This window comes from Myotis daubentonii, chromosome 2 (assembly GCF_963259705.1).
Source record: "Myotis daubentonii chromosome 2, mMyoDau2.1, whole genome shotgun sequence".
NCBI lineage: Eukaryota > Metazoa > Chordata > Mammalia > Chiroptera > Vespertilionidae > Myotis > Myotis daubentonii.
Window position 1 is genome coordinate 152,577,972 of NC_081841.1, and position 15,743 is coordinate 152,593,714.

Genomic DNA, 15,743 nt, shown 5'->3' on the forward strand with positions numbered 1-15,743 from the left:
TCACACTGCGCAGAATATAGTCAAATACTGCTTCAGTTAAATATTTTACCTTTGTTCTCCCTGTGTGCTCTATAATAATAACCTGCTTCGTGTTGATATTTATTGCTGTGTTGCTGAAAATTACCTGAAAGAGAAGTTGGGGTGCTTCACTGGGCTGGAAAAAGTTTAGCTGCATCAGAAAGCAGGTCTAATTAAGCAAGTTGATCTATAGTAACAAAAGCGTAATATGCAAATCGACCAAACAACCGAACAGCAGAACAACCGTCTGGACCACCTTCTGAATGACCACGCTATGACATGCACTGGTGCTGGCCACCCAAGATGGCTGTGATGTGATTGGTTGGGGGGCCCCGTCATCACCCCACAATTGCCCTGCAGAGGGAGGCCCAGGCCACCCTCTGTGGGGTGATTGATGAGGGGGGAGGCTCCGTGATCAATTGTCCCAAAGTGGGAGGCCCAGGCCACCCTCTGTGTGGTGATTGATTGTGGAGCCCTAGCCAGGTGGGTGGGGCCTCCCTATGCTGGGCAATTGATCGCAGAGCCCCATAATTGATCACCCCACAGAGGGAGGCCCAGGCCACCTTTCTGGTGGCACTATGGCGGGTATGTGGGGCCTCCCTCAGTGGAGTGATTGATTGGGGGCCCCATGATCGATCACCCCATAGAGGGAGGCCCAGACCACCAGCCAACAATACTGTGGTGGGTCTGTGGGGCTGGCCAGCGATCACCCCACAGAGGGAGGACCAGGCCAGCCAAGCTATCACACCCCATGCCTGTCGTCTGCAGAGGGAGGTGACTGGTGGTGGGGGAGGGGTAGAAGCACTGCACAGATGGCAAGCAGTGGCAGCGGCCGGGCAGGGCCAGCTGCCGACAGCCAGGGGAAGGAAAGCCCCGCTAGGCCCCGATTGCTGACCAGACCTAGGGACCCTATCTGAGGGGTCTTGGATTGCAAGAGGGCGCAGGCCAGGCTGAGGGACATCCCTCACCCCAAATTTCATGCACCGGGCCTCTAGTTCTACATATATAAAAGGCTAAGTTGACTTGCACATGCATGATACATATAAAGCTCTCCCTGGCACCATTCGCACGTGTGTGTTTTGATCTGTCATTGTCGATCGTGAATTTGGCTGACACTTCTATTATAGAGAAAGGGCAGATAGAGATATTAAAATATTTCTTCTAATTAATTTCCTTTCAATGTGCACAAATCTGTGCACTAGGCCACTAGTTAATATATAAATTCTCAGTTGAGACATGCTTCAAATACCATTGTATTCCCACATTGGAGATCATATGTGAGCATAAATAGATCTTTTCACTTTTTACTAATTACTTATGACCCTTCCAAAAGACACCTTCGGTGATAGTACAATTAATTGATAATTTTGTTTAATTCTATTAAGTAGGGTAATGTTATAAATGGAACTAATGATTTTACATAAATTAATAATTTTCATCGTGCTGCATGTAACTTAAGAGAACTATGAATGAACTTGTGGTTGGTTTGAGATGCATTCAGATTCTTTCTATTCCATCACGTGCTGCATTAACATGACAACAGTGGCTGGAGTCATTAAAAACCTAAAAATAGAGAAAAACTTGTTAAGAAAATGACCCCTCTAGCAGTCAAAGATTTGGAAAAATATTTTTCTAAAAACTAGTGTCTTTGATCTTCTGCATTAAGTATATAGTGATTTTGATAGAAACAAACAAAATATCAAACTATTCCTCTAATACTGACACATATGGTAAAAATTTTCATTTTTCAGAAAGTGTTTCTATTAGTTTTAAAGAATATCACATTCAATGTTTAGCATGTAATGCAACATTAGTGCATCATTGCTCAATTATATAAAGACCAAAATACTAGAGAAATGAGCCATTTTATGAATTCTTACTATATTTAGAATTAAAATCTATCTGTTTTGTGACCTCTAGCAATTTTATGTCACACATTATCATCTTTTTTTCATTTAGCAGAAGCATGGGGAAAGAAAATGTACTATCCAGTCATGGTTGAGTTTCTTTATGTTTCACTTCAGTTTTCTGGGCATTACTAGTAGCTTTTATTTCACAGTTGTTTCTTGTTTAAGTCTCACACAAGATGAGAACAGCATGGGGCAAATCATTTTTGGCTTAATTTGAAATGCTGTATTCAGGGTATTTTAACAGCAGCAATTCTCATATGAGCAAGTAAAGATCATAAATGTTATCTGTATCTCCCCAGATAAACTACAAATAGAAAAAAACAACAGAATTTATAAAGTTATAAAGGAATTTAGTATGTCTCAGCCATGCCAGTAGAGTTTGATCATAGACAAAATCCATACTTATGAAATTTGACATACTCTGAAAAGGAACAAGGTAAAAAAATTAGGAAAAAAATGCTTACAAATCAAACAAACTCTACAATTTAAAATTAATAAAAATTTATGAAATAAAGGTGAAAATATGCTAGGTGTCAAAGAAATTTAACAATTACAAGCTCATTGTTGTGTGTGTGTTTATGCAGGTGCATTTTTTTAAAGGTTTATTCTTAAAAAACAAGAAAAAATATCTGGTTAACTAAACACAAAAAGTACTGAAATTATTTCAACAAAATAGATTGATATATTCTTGGGAGTATGAACTGGGTCTTGAAGATTCTTATATCTTCTACCTCAAGCAAATAAATAATCATAAACCTGTTGGTTAAAAGAAAGAATGAGCAAGTGGAATGGCCAATTCATTCACATTTAAGATCAACCCCATCCAATATTGTTTCAAATATTAGAAAAAGTTTAAAACAGGCAGAAATTATTTTTGCTAATATAATTTCCGATAATAATACACACCTCAGTTACCGTTTCAAGTGCAAATCCTGAGTGATTCATTCATTTCATCAGTGTTTGGAAATTTTGGTAGCCTCTTATATTCTGGTCATAGTCTTTGAGACTTATATTTATTGACATCTGATTTAGAGTATTTTAAAATCATTGGAAAAGTATTTTCACCTCCATACCATCTCAAACTAACATTGTTAACTAATTCTTTGCATAGAGAATAAAAAAAGCATGCTTAGGGTAGCATTTCAATGCAAATGGAAGTGAAAAAAAAGCCGGGGTACCATCCAAATAGGAAAGGGGAAGTGAAACTGTCATGCAGATGACATGATATTGTACATAGAAACCCTAAAGACTCCACCCAAAACTAATTGATTTAATATATAAATTTGGCAATGTAGCAGGATACAAAATTAACATCCAGAAATCGATGTCATTTTTATACACCAATAATGAATTCTCAGAATCCCATTTACCATTACAACAAAAAAATTACATACTTAGGAATAATCTTAACAAAGGAAGTAAAAGACTTGTATTAGAAAAACAAGAACATTGAAAAAAGACATAGAGGAAGATATAAACAAGTGAAGTAATATACTGCATTCATGGGTTGGTAGACTTAACATCATTAAAATGTCCATACTACCCAAAGCAATCTATAGATTCAATGCAATCCCTATTAAAATATCAATGGCATATTTCACAGATCTAAAACAAATACTTTAAACATTTATATGGAACAAAAAAAGAGACCCCGAATAACCATAGCAAAGAGAAAGAGGAATAAAGTTGGAGGGATCACAATTCCAGATATTAAATTATACTACAGAACCACTGTAACCAAAACATCCTGGTACTGGAACAAGAATAGGCATATAGATCAATGGAACAGAACAGAGACCCCAGAAATTGACCTAAGCCATTATGCTCAATTAATATTTGACAAATGAGGCAAGGGTACTCCATGGAGTTAAGACAAGGTGTTGGGATATTGGACAGATACATGCAAAAGAAAATAAAACTAGACCACCAACTTACAACATGCATCAAAATAAACTCAAAATGGATAAAAGACCTAAGTGTAATCCATGAAACTATACAAATCCTAGAACAGTGATGGCGAACCTTTTGAGTTCGGCGTGTCAGCATTTTGAAAACTCTAACTTAACTCTGGTGCCGTGTCACATATAGAAATTTTTTGATATTTGCAACCATAGTAAAGCAAAGATTTATATTTTTGATATTTATTTTATATATTTAAATGCCATTTAACAAAGAAAAATCAACCAAAAAAATGAGTTCACGTGTCACCTCTGACATGCATGTCATAGGTTCGCCATCACTATTCTAGAAGAAATCATAGGCAGCAAAATCTCAGACATCTCTCATAGCAATATGTTTGTAGATACATCTCCGAGGGAGAGGGAAACTAAGAAGAAAATAAAGAAATGGGACTACGTAAAAATAAAATGCTTCTGCACATCAAAAGTAATCATCAACAAAATGATAGGGGTCCTACTGTATGAGAAAACATATCTGGGAATGATATATCTGATAAAGGGTTAATATCCAAAATATACAACTTAACACAAGGAAGGCAAAAATCCAATTAAAAAAAAATGAGCAAAGGACCCAAATACATACTTCTCCAAGACAGACAAAGAGATGGCCAGGGCACATATGAAAAAATGCTCAAAGTCATTGATCATCAGAGAGATGAAATTAAAACACCCTGTCAGAATTGCTAACATCAACAAATCAACAAATGACACTTGCTGGTGAGGATGTAGAGAAAAGGGAACCCTCGTGCACTGCTGGTGGGAATGCAGACTGGTGCGGCCACTGTGGAAAATAGTATGGAGTTTCCTCAAAAAATTAAATATGTAACTGCCATTTGACCCAGTGATCCCACTTCTAGGAATATATTCTAAGAAACCTAAAATACCGATCAGAAAGAGTGTATGCACCCCTATGTTCATAGCAGTGCAATTTACAATAGCTAAGGTCTGGAAACAGCCCAAGTGCCCATCAGTAGATGAGTGGCTAAAAAAGCTGTGGTACATTTACATCAGGGAATACTATGCAGCAGTACAAAAGAAGAAACTCTTACCCTTTGAGACAGCATGGAGGAACCTGGAGAATATTATGATAAGTGAAATAAGCCAGTCAGAGACAAGTATTACATGATCTTACTCATATATAGAATCTAATGAACAAAATAAACTGATGAACAAAATAGATCCAGAGACTTAGGAACATAGAACAGACTGTGGAATATCAGACGGAAGGCAGAGGTGGATGGGTGGGTTGGAAGTGATCAACCAAAGAACTTGTATGCATATATGCATAACCCATGGACACAGACAATGAAGGTGGTGAAGGCCTGGGGCAGGGGGAAGGGCCAGCTAGAAGGGGTCAATGGGGGGAAAAGGGGAACATATGTAATACTTTCTACAATAAAGATTAAAAAAATCCTAAAAATTCTGAAAGATAATGCTGAAATGAGGAGAGGAGACCATGGGTAGTGATTCTTCCTCAGCCTTCCTTCTTTGTACTCCTGGAAGAGGGGGTTTCCCACCCTCCACCTCTTGGTCTCTTTGTTTGTTTTCACTCTTCTCTATGATAATAATCCCAGCCTGCACTGAGGGAGAGAAATGGGTTTTTGAGGATTGGCAAAAATCTCCTAGACCTCTTTCCTTTACCAGCACCTGTCTCACAAGTTTGGCTTTCTTTGTGGAGGCAGCAGAATCTGGATTCGGTTACATGCTCATACCTGTGGCCACTGAAGGTGCCTTCTACAGCATAACTCCAGCTTGCATTCTCAGGGAACTTGCTTTGACACCAGTAGGAGTTTTTGTTTGTGTTTTTATTTTGTTTCTTTGCTTGTTTGTTAATTTCTGTGTTTGTCAAACCCTCTTCAAAGAGATTTGAATCTCAATCTTTGGGCATCGATCTTCTTGTTTTCATCATTCTCCCTTACTCAATAGATAGTAGTTTCATGCTTGCATTTGCTAATTTGGATCTCTTTGAGTATTTTCTTACCTCTTTTAGTGGTCAAGCGCCTTTGTCTTGTTAAACACTCTTTATATTAAAATTCCCTGTTCCAAATTATGAGCATTTTCTGTCTCCTGATATGAGATCTGACTTATATAGAATGGACACTGGGAGTGCTCCCAGGAGCCAGGCTCTCTACACTGGGATTGGATTTGGTTTCAACGTGGTGCTGAGCTCCTCCCAATGGTCACCGAGATGTAGTGATCCATAGCATGCAGTGGCTTCTAATTTATCAGGTTGTTGCATGTGGGTGACTGTGATAAAATTCTCACTGAAACAAGTGTCTTGAGAGCCCTAGAGGCTGTTCCACTTGCCTGCTACAGAGGTTAATGACGGGGAACTGTCTGACTGTGATACTACATGAGTTCTTTTAAATACACTGCATCCCTTAGAGAAAGAAAACTTCAGTCTTAACTCGCAGTTTAAATTCAGTTCTAAAATGAAAGAGCTTCCATGGTAGCCATAGAATAATCGATTTCATATATCTACAGAACAGATATTGCTAAAAATAAGCAGAAAATGCAATTGTGTGCAGCAGAAATACAATACCAACTAAATTCACCACCCCACCAAATTTCTCATGTGACAAATAGTGTGTGGATTAGGAGAAAAAGGGGGCCCTGAAAGTTAGAATGAAAATTTGGACTCCAGCAAAACTGAGCTTTGGGACTCTGGGATTTCTCAGCCGTCCTTACAGTGAAAGTATCATGCCTTCTGTTTCTTCTCAGCCACTTGCCAATGCTCATTCTCCTCAAGTTCCATCTCAAACACCTTCTGTTACCATTAGATTCCTACTAAGGTTCCCTCCCTACCAAGATAGTTAACAGAAGCAAGTCACATTCTTGGTGGAACTACAGGTTTTAATGTCATAATAGATGTATTAAGAAAAATCATTGGTGGTTACTTCTTCCAAAGTCCATTTATGTCACCTGTTTATCCTGCAAAGAATCAGGCTGTACTTCAATAATAATTTTATTATTTTAAATGTTAATCTAGTTTTAGTTTTAGTTGCAACTGCTAGTTTGATGTAGTATCTTGGGTAAAACACCATGGCTCCTGGCATTTGATATGTAGCTATTGACTTGACTGATACTATTTTCTCTATATCAATAGGCAAAGTTTATTAGAAGAATTTTTTCTTACCTAGTAGAACCAACAACACAGCTTCATAGTTTTTTCTCAGGGCTACGTAAATTCTTTTATCTGCAATAATATTATCTGCCAATAGTTTGATCCTTTTCACATTCTAAAAATCATCACACTACTTATCACTAATTCCATTACTTTGATTATATTTAATGAGTAGAAAGTAGGGATATCTTAAATATCTTAGTACTAGAGGCCCGGTGCATGAAATTCGTGCAGGAAGGGAGGTCCCTCAGCCCAGTCTGCACAACCCTACAATCCAGGACCCCTTGGGGGATGTCCAACTGCTGGTTTAGGTCTTATCCCCGGCTGTCAGACATCCCTCTCACAATCCTGGACTGCTGGCTCCTAATTGCTCACCTGCCTGCCTGGCTGGTCACCCCTAACTGCCCCCCCCCCCCCCGCTGTCCTGATCGCCCTTCACTGCCCACCCTGCCGGCCTGGTTGCCCCACAGAGCCCGTTTGTTCAGTCATTTGGTCATCCCTCACTAACCCCCTGCCAGCCTGGTCGCCCCACGCAGCCTGCTTATTCAGTCATTTGGTCGTCCCTCACTAACCCCTCTCAACCCAGAGGATACTTTTACTACAATCTGCTAGTTAAATCATTCATAAATAAAGTTTTATTAAAACAGAGTCATGCTAATTTGTTTAGGTAATATCTCTAGTTATTTTTATACCACAACCATAGAGTTTTGATAGACATATCTACCACAAGTCCTAAAATAATGATTATATTTGTCCTTTAAAGAAAAAGTTGTTCAACCCTTAAAATAGATGGTAGGGGATAAACATTAAAAAAATGTGGCTTTGCTACCTAAATGAAATTTCTGAGGATTTGGTGATCTGTAACATGCCAAGATATCTCCCATTTCACCTTAAGGTGAAGAAAAGTTGCTGTACATTGGAGCAAAAAGCATGGTAAGTGTGTGTTTTATCATTTTGTGTGTGTGTGTGTGTGTGTGTTTGTTTTTGTTTTTTGTTTTTTTTTTTAGTTTAAGACAACTTATGCCACATTTAAATGTAAAAATAATATATGGCTAAACCACTCAGAATAGACTCACAATTTAAAGATATTTTAATTACCACCAAAGGGCATCCACTGAATCAGAGGGAGTTATACAGTAATCAGATAAACAAATAATATGCTTTGTGCATGGGAGTCATACTCTTTCCCCAAATACGTTAGTGTTTGCTTAATTGGTCCATAAACAAAGTGGCCCTGATAACAGAGAAGAGTCTATTAATGAGCTCCAGTACAAAGACTTCCCCTTAGCAGTACTGTTCAGCTACTGGTCTGCCAATAGCAGAGTCCAATGCTGAGTCCAGGATATGGAGAACCAGCCCTGCCATCTGGTAACAGATTGATTAGATTGGATATCTCCCACCAGCAAGAGGCAGAGATTTGCCTTCGCTGGAGTAGACACATTCTGGACATGGTTTCGCCTTCTTTGCTTGCAACACTTTTGCAGGCATCATCATCTGTGGACATACAGAGCGCCTATGCATCATCATGATACTATACAGAACACAATTTCTAATGGAGAAATTATTTTTACACCAAAGGAAGAACAGCAAAGAGATTGCTCTCATCAAATTAGCTGGTCTTAATGCAAATTCCATTACAACCATCTGAAAGGATGTCCTCAGTAAGACTCAGTTATGGCACCTTTCAGGAACCAACACTCTGAATAGATGAGGTTTTGAGTCATAAAGTAAAAATATGCTTTTGATAAAAGGCTATAATATGATGCTATCTCCCCCATAGCCAAAACAAATGGATCTGGGGATCAAGAGATGAATCCTCTATCATTCCTTAAACCACTTACTAAGGTTTTGATTCCTATACCAAGGACTTTTACTTCTGATAGTTTGGAGGTCTTAGTTCTCATTTGAGTAAATGGCTCCACTAAAGTATACAACAATGGTTCCAGTAAATTAGAAGATGAGATGAACACTTTGTCATTTGTGGATCCTTGTACAACTAAATCAATATCTCAAAAAATGGGATTCTTCTACTGGTTAGAACAATTGATTTTAGTTACCCAGGATAAATTGGATTACTGCTTTCCATATAAATAAAAAAGAAAAAAAGGAGAGGCTGGAAGCTTCCATCACCGGGGGGACTTGGCCAGCCTGAAAACGGCCCTCAGCCCCTCACCCAGACTGGCCAGGCACCCCAGTGGGGACCCCCCACCCTAAAGGGGGTGTGACCAGACCGAAAACAGCCATCAACCCCTTTCCTAGGCTGGCCAAACCTCCATGGGGTGAGGGTCCCCACTGGGGGGGGAGGTTTGACCAGCCTGCAAACAGCCATCAGCCCCTCACCCAGGCTGGCCAGGCACCCAGTGGGGACCCCCACCCTGAAGGGGGAGTGACCAGCCTGCAAACACCCATCAGCCCCTCACCCAGGCTAGCCAGGCACCCCAGTGGGACCCCTACCCTGATCCGGGACACCATTCAGGGCAAACCAGCCGGCCCCCACCCATGCACCAGGCCTCTATCCTATATAATAAAAGGGTAATATGCAAACTGACCCTAACAGAAGAACGACTGGGAATGACTGGTCACCATGACACACACTGACCACCAGGGGGCAGATGCTCAATACAGGAGCTGTCCCCTGGTGGTCAGTGTGCTCCCACAGTGGGAGCTCTGCTCAGCCACAAGCCAGGCTGATGGCTGCCAGTACAGCGGTGGTGGCAGGATCCTCTCCTGCCTCAACAGAAGCACTAAGGATGTCTGACTGCAGCTTAGTTCTGATCCCTGCTGGTAAGTGGACATCCCCCAATGGCTGCTGGGCTGCCAGAAGGATGTCTGACTGCCAGCTTGGGCCCGATCCCCCAGGGAGCAGGCCTAAACCAGCAGGTGGACATCCTCCAAGGGGTCCCAGACTGCAAGAGGGCACAGGCCGGGCTGAGGGACGCCCCTGAGTGCACAAATTTTTTTGCACTGAGCCTCTAGTCCTATATAATAAAAGGATAATATGCAAATTGAACCTAATGGCGGAACAGTTGGGAACAACTGGTCGCTATGACATTCACTGACCACCAGGAAGCAGGCACTCAATGCAGGAGCTGCCCCCTGATTGTCAGTGCACTGCCACAGGGGATGCGCTGCTCAGCCAGAAGCTGGCTCATGGCTGGCCAGCACAGTGAGGATGAAGGGTGCTTCTCCTGCCTCTGTGGCAGCACTAAGGATTTCCGACTAATGGCTTAGTCCTGCTCCCAGGAAGCAGGGTCTGAGGCTGCCAGAAGGATGTCTGACTGCCAGCTTAGGCCATATCTCCCAGGCGCAGTCATAATTTTCAGGCACCGGGCCTCTAGTATGTAATATGTGTACATATATGTATATCCTATCTAATAAAGAGACAATATGCTAATTGGCCCCGACTCCATCGCTAAGATGGCAGCACCCTCAACCAATAAGGAGGGAATATGCTAATTGACTTACCCGTCCCCAAATGTGGTGGCACCCACAGCCAATAAGGAGGAAATATGTTAATTACTGCCATGCCCTCAAATATGGCAGTGCCCACAACCACAAGATTATGGCGTCCAGTCCCCTCAGCGCCACTGGAGCGCCTGCGTCCTGAGTCCCCCAATCCTCTCAGCTCCCCAACAACCCAGGGCTGGCCCGAGACTCAGGCAAGCCTCGAATGGCGGCTGCCCAGACACCTCGGGCCAGCCTGAGGTGCAGGCAAGCCTTGGATGGCAGCTGCCCAGCCAACACCCGAGGCACAAGCAAGCCTCAGATGTCAGCTGCCCAAGGCTCAGGTAACCAGTGCTGGCCAAGGCTTGCACTGCCGACAGTGGCAGCAGCAGAGGTGTGATGGGACATCACCTTCCCCTGATCACCGGGTCACCTCCCACCCCTGAGGGCTCCCAGACTGTGAGAGGGGGCAGGCCAGGCTGAGGGACCCCCCCCCCTCCAGTGTATGAATTTTTATGCACTGGGCCTATAGTATACATATTTATAAAGTGTGTGTGCATATATAAAATTTTATTTATTCTCTTTGTTTCTTTCCATTTTTATTATATGTACAATTTATTGGAAGTTGACTTCACAAGTTATTCTTATTATACTTAAATTTCTGTCAAAGTACTACTGAACATTTTGTTATCTATGTTCAGTAGTACTTTTGCCAGAAGTTGAGTAACTGATATACTGTAAGATGGATACAATTATTTTTGAGACTCTGTATTCCTATTTTAGAAAGAAGATGAAACTATACTTGAAAGAGGAATAGCTATGCCTTATTTGGTTTGAATAATGGCATATATAGAAGGTGAGAAGTCAAAACTGTGGCCCATACCAGTTATTAATTTAGTTTCTATTTGCTTCAATTTTATTTTTCCCCATGCTTTGTAATACTGAAACTGGACCATTAACTATTTTTCTTCATTAGGCTTTGTTCATAGAGTCTTAGAATGCCACTGTAAGTCAAAGCCTTGATTTCCTGTAAGGAACCACTCTTTGCACCCCTGACCACTTCTCTTTCTCTTACCCTGATCTAACATACTTTAAAGAGAGAGATGATTATAGGTAAGCCAAAGACACATTGTCCACAATGAGAACTGAAAATTATGCACACCTGTGTGTGTATTCTGAGTTACTTTGGTGAGACAAGGAAATGCATTTGTATGCCTCTATTTCATGCAGACACCAATGTTACAATCCTGTCTGGAACCATGGGGTATGGGTGCCCAACTTCAATGGATGGGAAATTTCATAGTGGAGAAGGCATTAACATGACTCTGTGTGAGGTTCTATAGACAAAATCTATATACTATTGTTGGAGGAAACCCCAAAAGTCCTAGACTCAGGATTGATCCAAATAACTGACATCGAGCCTGATTTAAATTTATATGAGCTCTAATAGGAAGAACTTACGTACACAGCCAAACCAGATGCTTATTGAAGATTAATAGTAAGCCACATGGTGGGTAGTCATGTAGACCACCAGAAAGAACAATGCATTTCTAAGTTAACATATATCATCAGGCAGTTATCCATACTCTATACATTCATTAACCTCCTATTGGGACCTGATGTTTATCTTTGGGTAGCATTCCAGTTTACTGGGTAGTCAGCCAACTTGAGGATAAGGAGAGTTAAACACCAGAGAAGGTAAACAGAAAGTCCAATATTTCACAGATGCCTTTACCTGCTGTAGCCATATTGCATCTCTGAGATCCCCTACACTACTATTGCTTCTGCATCTGAGTATATAGTAGAAATTACTGAATTACATGTTTGCACCTCATGGTACCAGAGAGTAGTGTCTTGATAATGAAGATCTTTATGGAGAGAAATGTTAGTGAGACAAATTTCTTTGGAACATTTTCCTCAAGTTTGTCAGTCAGAAATTAGCATGAATATCTCTATCTCTGAGATGCTAAGATCTCACTATACAGATGATGGCCCATTAGTTGGCAAGTCAGAAGCCTCAGTTCTATCAGCCATAATTTTATTGTTATCAAACTTTTACAACCGAGGTAGGTGATAATGTCTGATATCTGCTCTTCACATAAATTTTCCTGGGGCTATTTGTGGATATATTTGTAATGCTAAACCCTTCTGCCAGTAAAGAAAAAAAAATAACCCTGCCATAATCCAAATCTGATCACAATTTTTCTTTTAATTCAATTTTTATTGAATTTATGGGGGTGACATTGATAAATAAAATTATATACATTTCAGGTTCGTATACTGTATTGTTTTTATCACCCCAAGACAAGTCTCCTTCTATCGCCATTTATCTCCCTTTTACCCTCTTTACCTCCCTCCACTCCCCTTCCCTCTGGCAATCACCAAAATATTCTCTGTATCCATGAGTCTGTCTCCACTTTGTTAGTTTATCTTCTTCATTAGATTACACATATAAATGAAATCATATGGTACTTGGAAACAAAACATGATGGCCCCAGATCCTGCCCCTCTGCCACAAATGGCGGCTGTCAACAACTTAGGATATCTTTTCCACTCACATCCACTTTGCACGTTCTCAATCTTTTCATGGGCTGAATGAATGTCATTTGGCTGTTGATTTAAACAAGTTAGAGAGGTAGGAATAACTACCTTAGGTAAGTCCTCCAAAAACAAGAACTAGACTCAATCGTTCAACTGATTGGAACCCCAGGTACCACTAGTCAGCTGAGAGTCCCATGTTGGAGGCACTGTTGACTTGTACCTCTTAGCAGATGTAGGTAAAATTTTCAAGGCCCCATAAATGCAACCAATATTTTCTTTCTATAGACCTCTGGAATTGTGCTTTTTATTTGGAACCAATCTCTGGAATTAATTTATTTTCTTTCTAAAACCATGGTGGCATGGACCTTAGAGTGGTAATAAAGAACTTTCAAATGTTTAGGATACATTTCCAGTAGATCATGTAGCCCTCAGATGAGCCTACATGTCATTCCTTGGTGGACTTCCCTTTGAGAGGTTCTGGTGCTTGGAGTCCTTTAGAGGGTAGCCCAAATTAAGTGCTACGTGAGACAACTAAAATAGATCTGATCTCAGCCTCTGTTGGCCACATTATTGAGACTAGCCAAGAACAGTTTTCACTGTTCATGAAAAAATTCAACTAAGTGCTATAGAAACAAATAAATATTATGGGGAGCCACTTGAATATATTACATTTCTGCTTGTCTTGTGAACAGAATAAGTCTTCTTTGTTTCAGACTATCTTTTCTAATATGTTTATGTAATGAATAATCTTGAAAAATGGACATGTCTTTTTCAGAGCAAATGACAGGTGTGTGTGTGTGTGTGTGTATGTGTATGTGTGTGTGTTTTACTACCTATTATAAAAGATTCAGATTTATAATGCTCAGAGTTCCTCTTCTGCAAGTTAACAAACTGTACAGACATCTATCTGAGCTGAGCAATGTTGCCCTTATGGGACTCAGGTTTAAGCAGAATTGAGGCAAACATGCTAATGCTCATGATTTTTGCTGTGCCATCAGTAATAATGTTATTTATCTCTGACCCAGGAGTCTCATCTCTTCAATCAATGCCCATAATGTTGTGGCAAGCTAATAAGTTGGTTTGCAAACAGGGTAAAAAACCATTCAGACCTTTTATAGTTCTTGACATTCTTATTTTTTCTCTTTTCTGCTGTTTTCTTTTCCTCTTACATTTTTATCACACAATATATTTTTCTCCTTTCCTTGTTTTTCACTTCCAAAGTCTTTTTCTAAAATCCACAATCTGTTAAAGTAAGACATTGAAACGATTTGATTCACTGATATATTCTCAGTTCTTAGAAAAATACCTGGCAGATAGTAGATGTATAAATACTGCATTTATTGAATGAATGAATAAACTCTGTACCTGCAAATATAATAAATACTTTTCTGAGCCTTAGCCAGTTTGGCTCAGTGGATAGTGTTGGCTCTCATGCAGAGGGCCCCAAGTTTGATTTTGGTCAAAGATATGTACCTGGGTTGCAGGCTCAATCCCTGGCCCTGGCCGGGAAGTGTGCGGGAGGCAATCAATGGCTGTGTCTCTCTTACATCATGTCTCTGTCCCTGTACCTCCTCCTTCCTTCCCCTCTCTCTGAAAATCAATGGAAAAGTATCCTCAGGTGAGGATTAACAACCACAACAACAACAACAACAAAAGCAAAAAAACTTTTCTGAACAGTAAATATAATGTGTGTTTTTTTAATTACCTAACCACCAAGACACAATAATCTGACTTACATGCAAATGGACCAAAACAGGGGGGAAAAGTGTAGTCTAAAAATTTCTATATGATTAAAATTAAATGACCAAAAATAATAATCAGAATAATTTTGAAGCAATTAATACTAAAGTTTGTTGTACTACATACCAAAACTTGCTAGATAAAGCAAATTTACATTAGAGATAAATTAGAGACTCCCATTTTCATAATATATGTTTATGTGTTTAAATATATAAATACATGAATAAACTTGACAATAACAGAAGTAAAAAAGAAAAGTTAGAAATTCCATAAAAAAAGAGAGAATCCAAAGACAGTAGCTTCTCCATGTTATAAATATTACCACAGCAGAATCTTAATTGGAAGACTTGGAGTTTTTTTAGCAGTGTGTATGACCCAAAGAGTAAGTTTATCTAATTTTGTCTGGGAGAATAAACAAGTCTATATGGGTAAGAAAAATAAGTCATAGTATCCTACACAGCTTTTACTGGTAATGTAAATGATAATTTGATCTTTGATGTGTATTCCAAATCTATCAATCAGAATTATTTTTGTGATTGTTTAGATGAAAGACAGATTTGTTACTTATTATCATTCTAAGAATATACAATATCAAATTCAGCAGTGTTTTTCAAAAAAAGCAAGAATAAACATTAGAACATTTATTAATAAACTAGAGGCCTGGTGCACGAAATTTGTGTATGCGGCAGGGGAGTTCCCCCTCAGCCCAGCCTGCACCCTCTCCAATCCGGGATCCCTTGTGGGATGTCCGACTGCTGGTTTAGGCCCGATCCCACACGAGCCTAAACTGGCAGTCTGACATTCCTCTCATAATCCGGGACTGCTGGCTCCTAATTGCTCACCTTCCAGCCTGTCTGCCTGGTCACTCCAAACTGCCCCCCTGCTGTCCTGATCATCCCTCACTGCCTCTGTGTGCTGGCCTGGTCGCCCCTAACTGCCCCCCACTGCTGCCTAGGTTGCCCCCATCTTCCTCCTCCCTGCCAGACTGATCACTCCTAACTACCCCTC

General features: G+C 40.2%; 1 pseudogene; it reads left to right on the plus strand.

The window, feature by feature from the left end:
- Positions 1 to 596: 596 nt before the first annotated feature.
- Positions 597 to 15,743, plus strand: part of LOC132226726 (14-3-3 protein theta-like) — a 62,788-nt pseudogene continuing 47,641 nt past the window's right edge.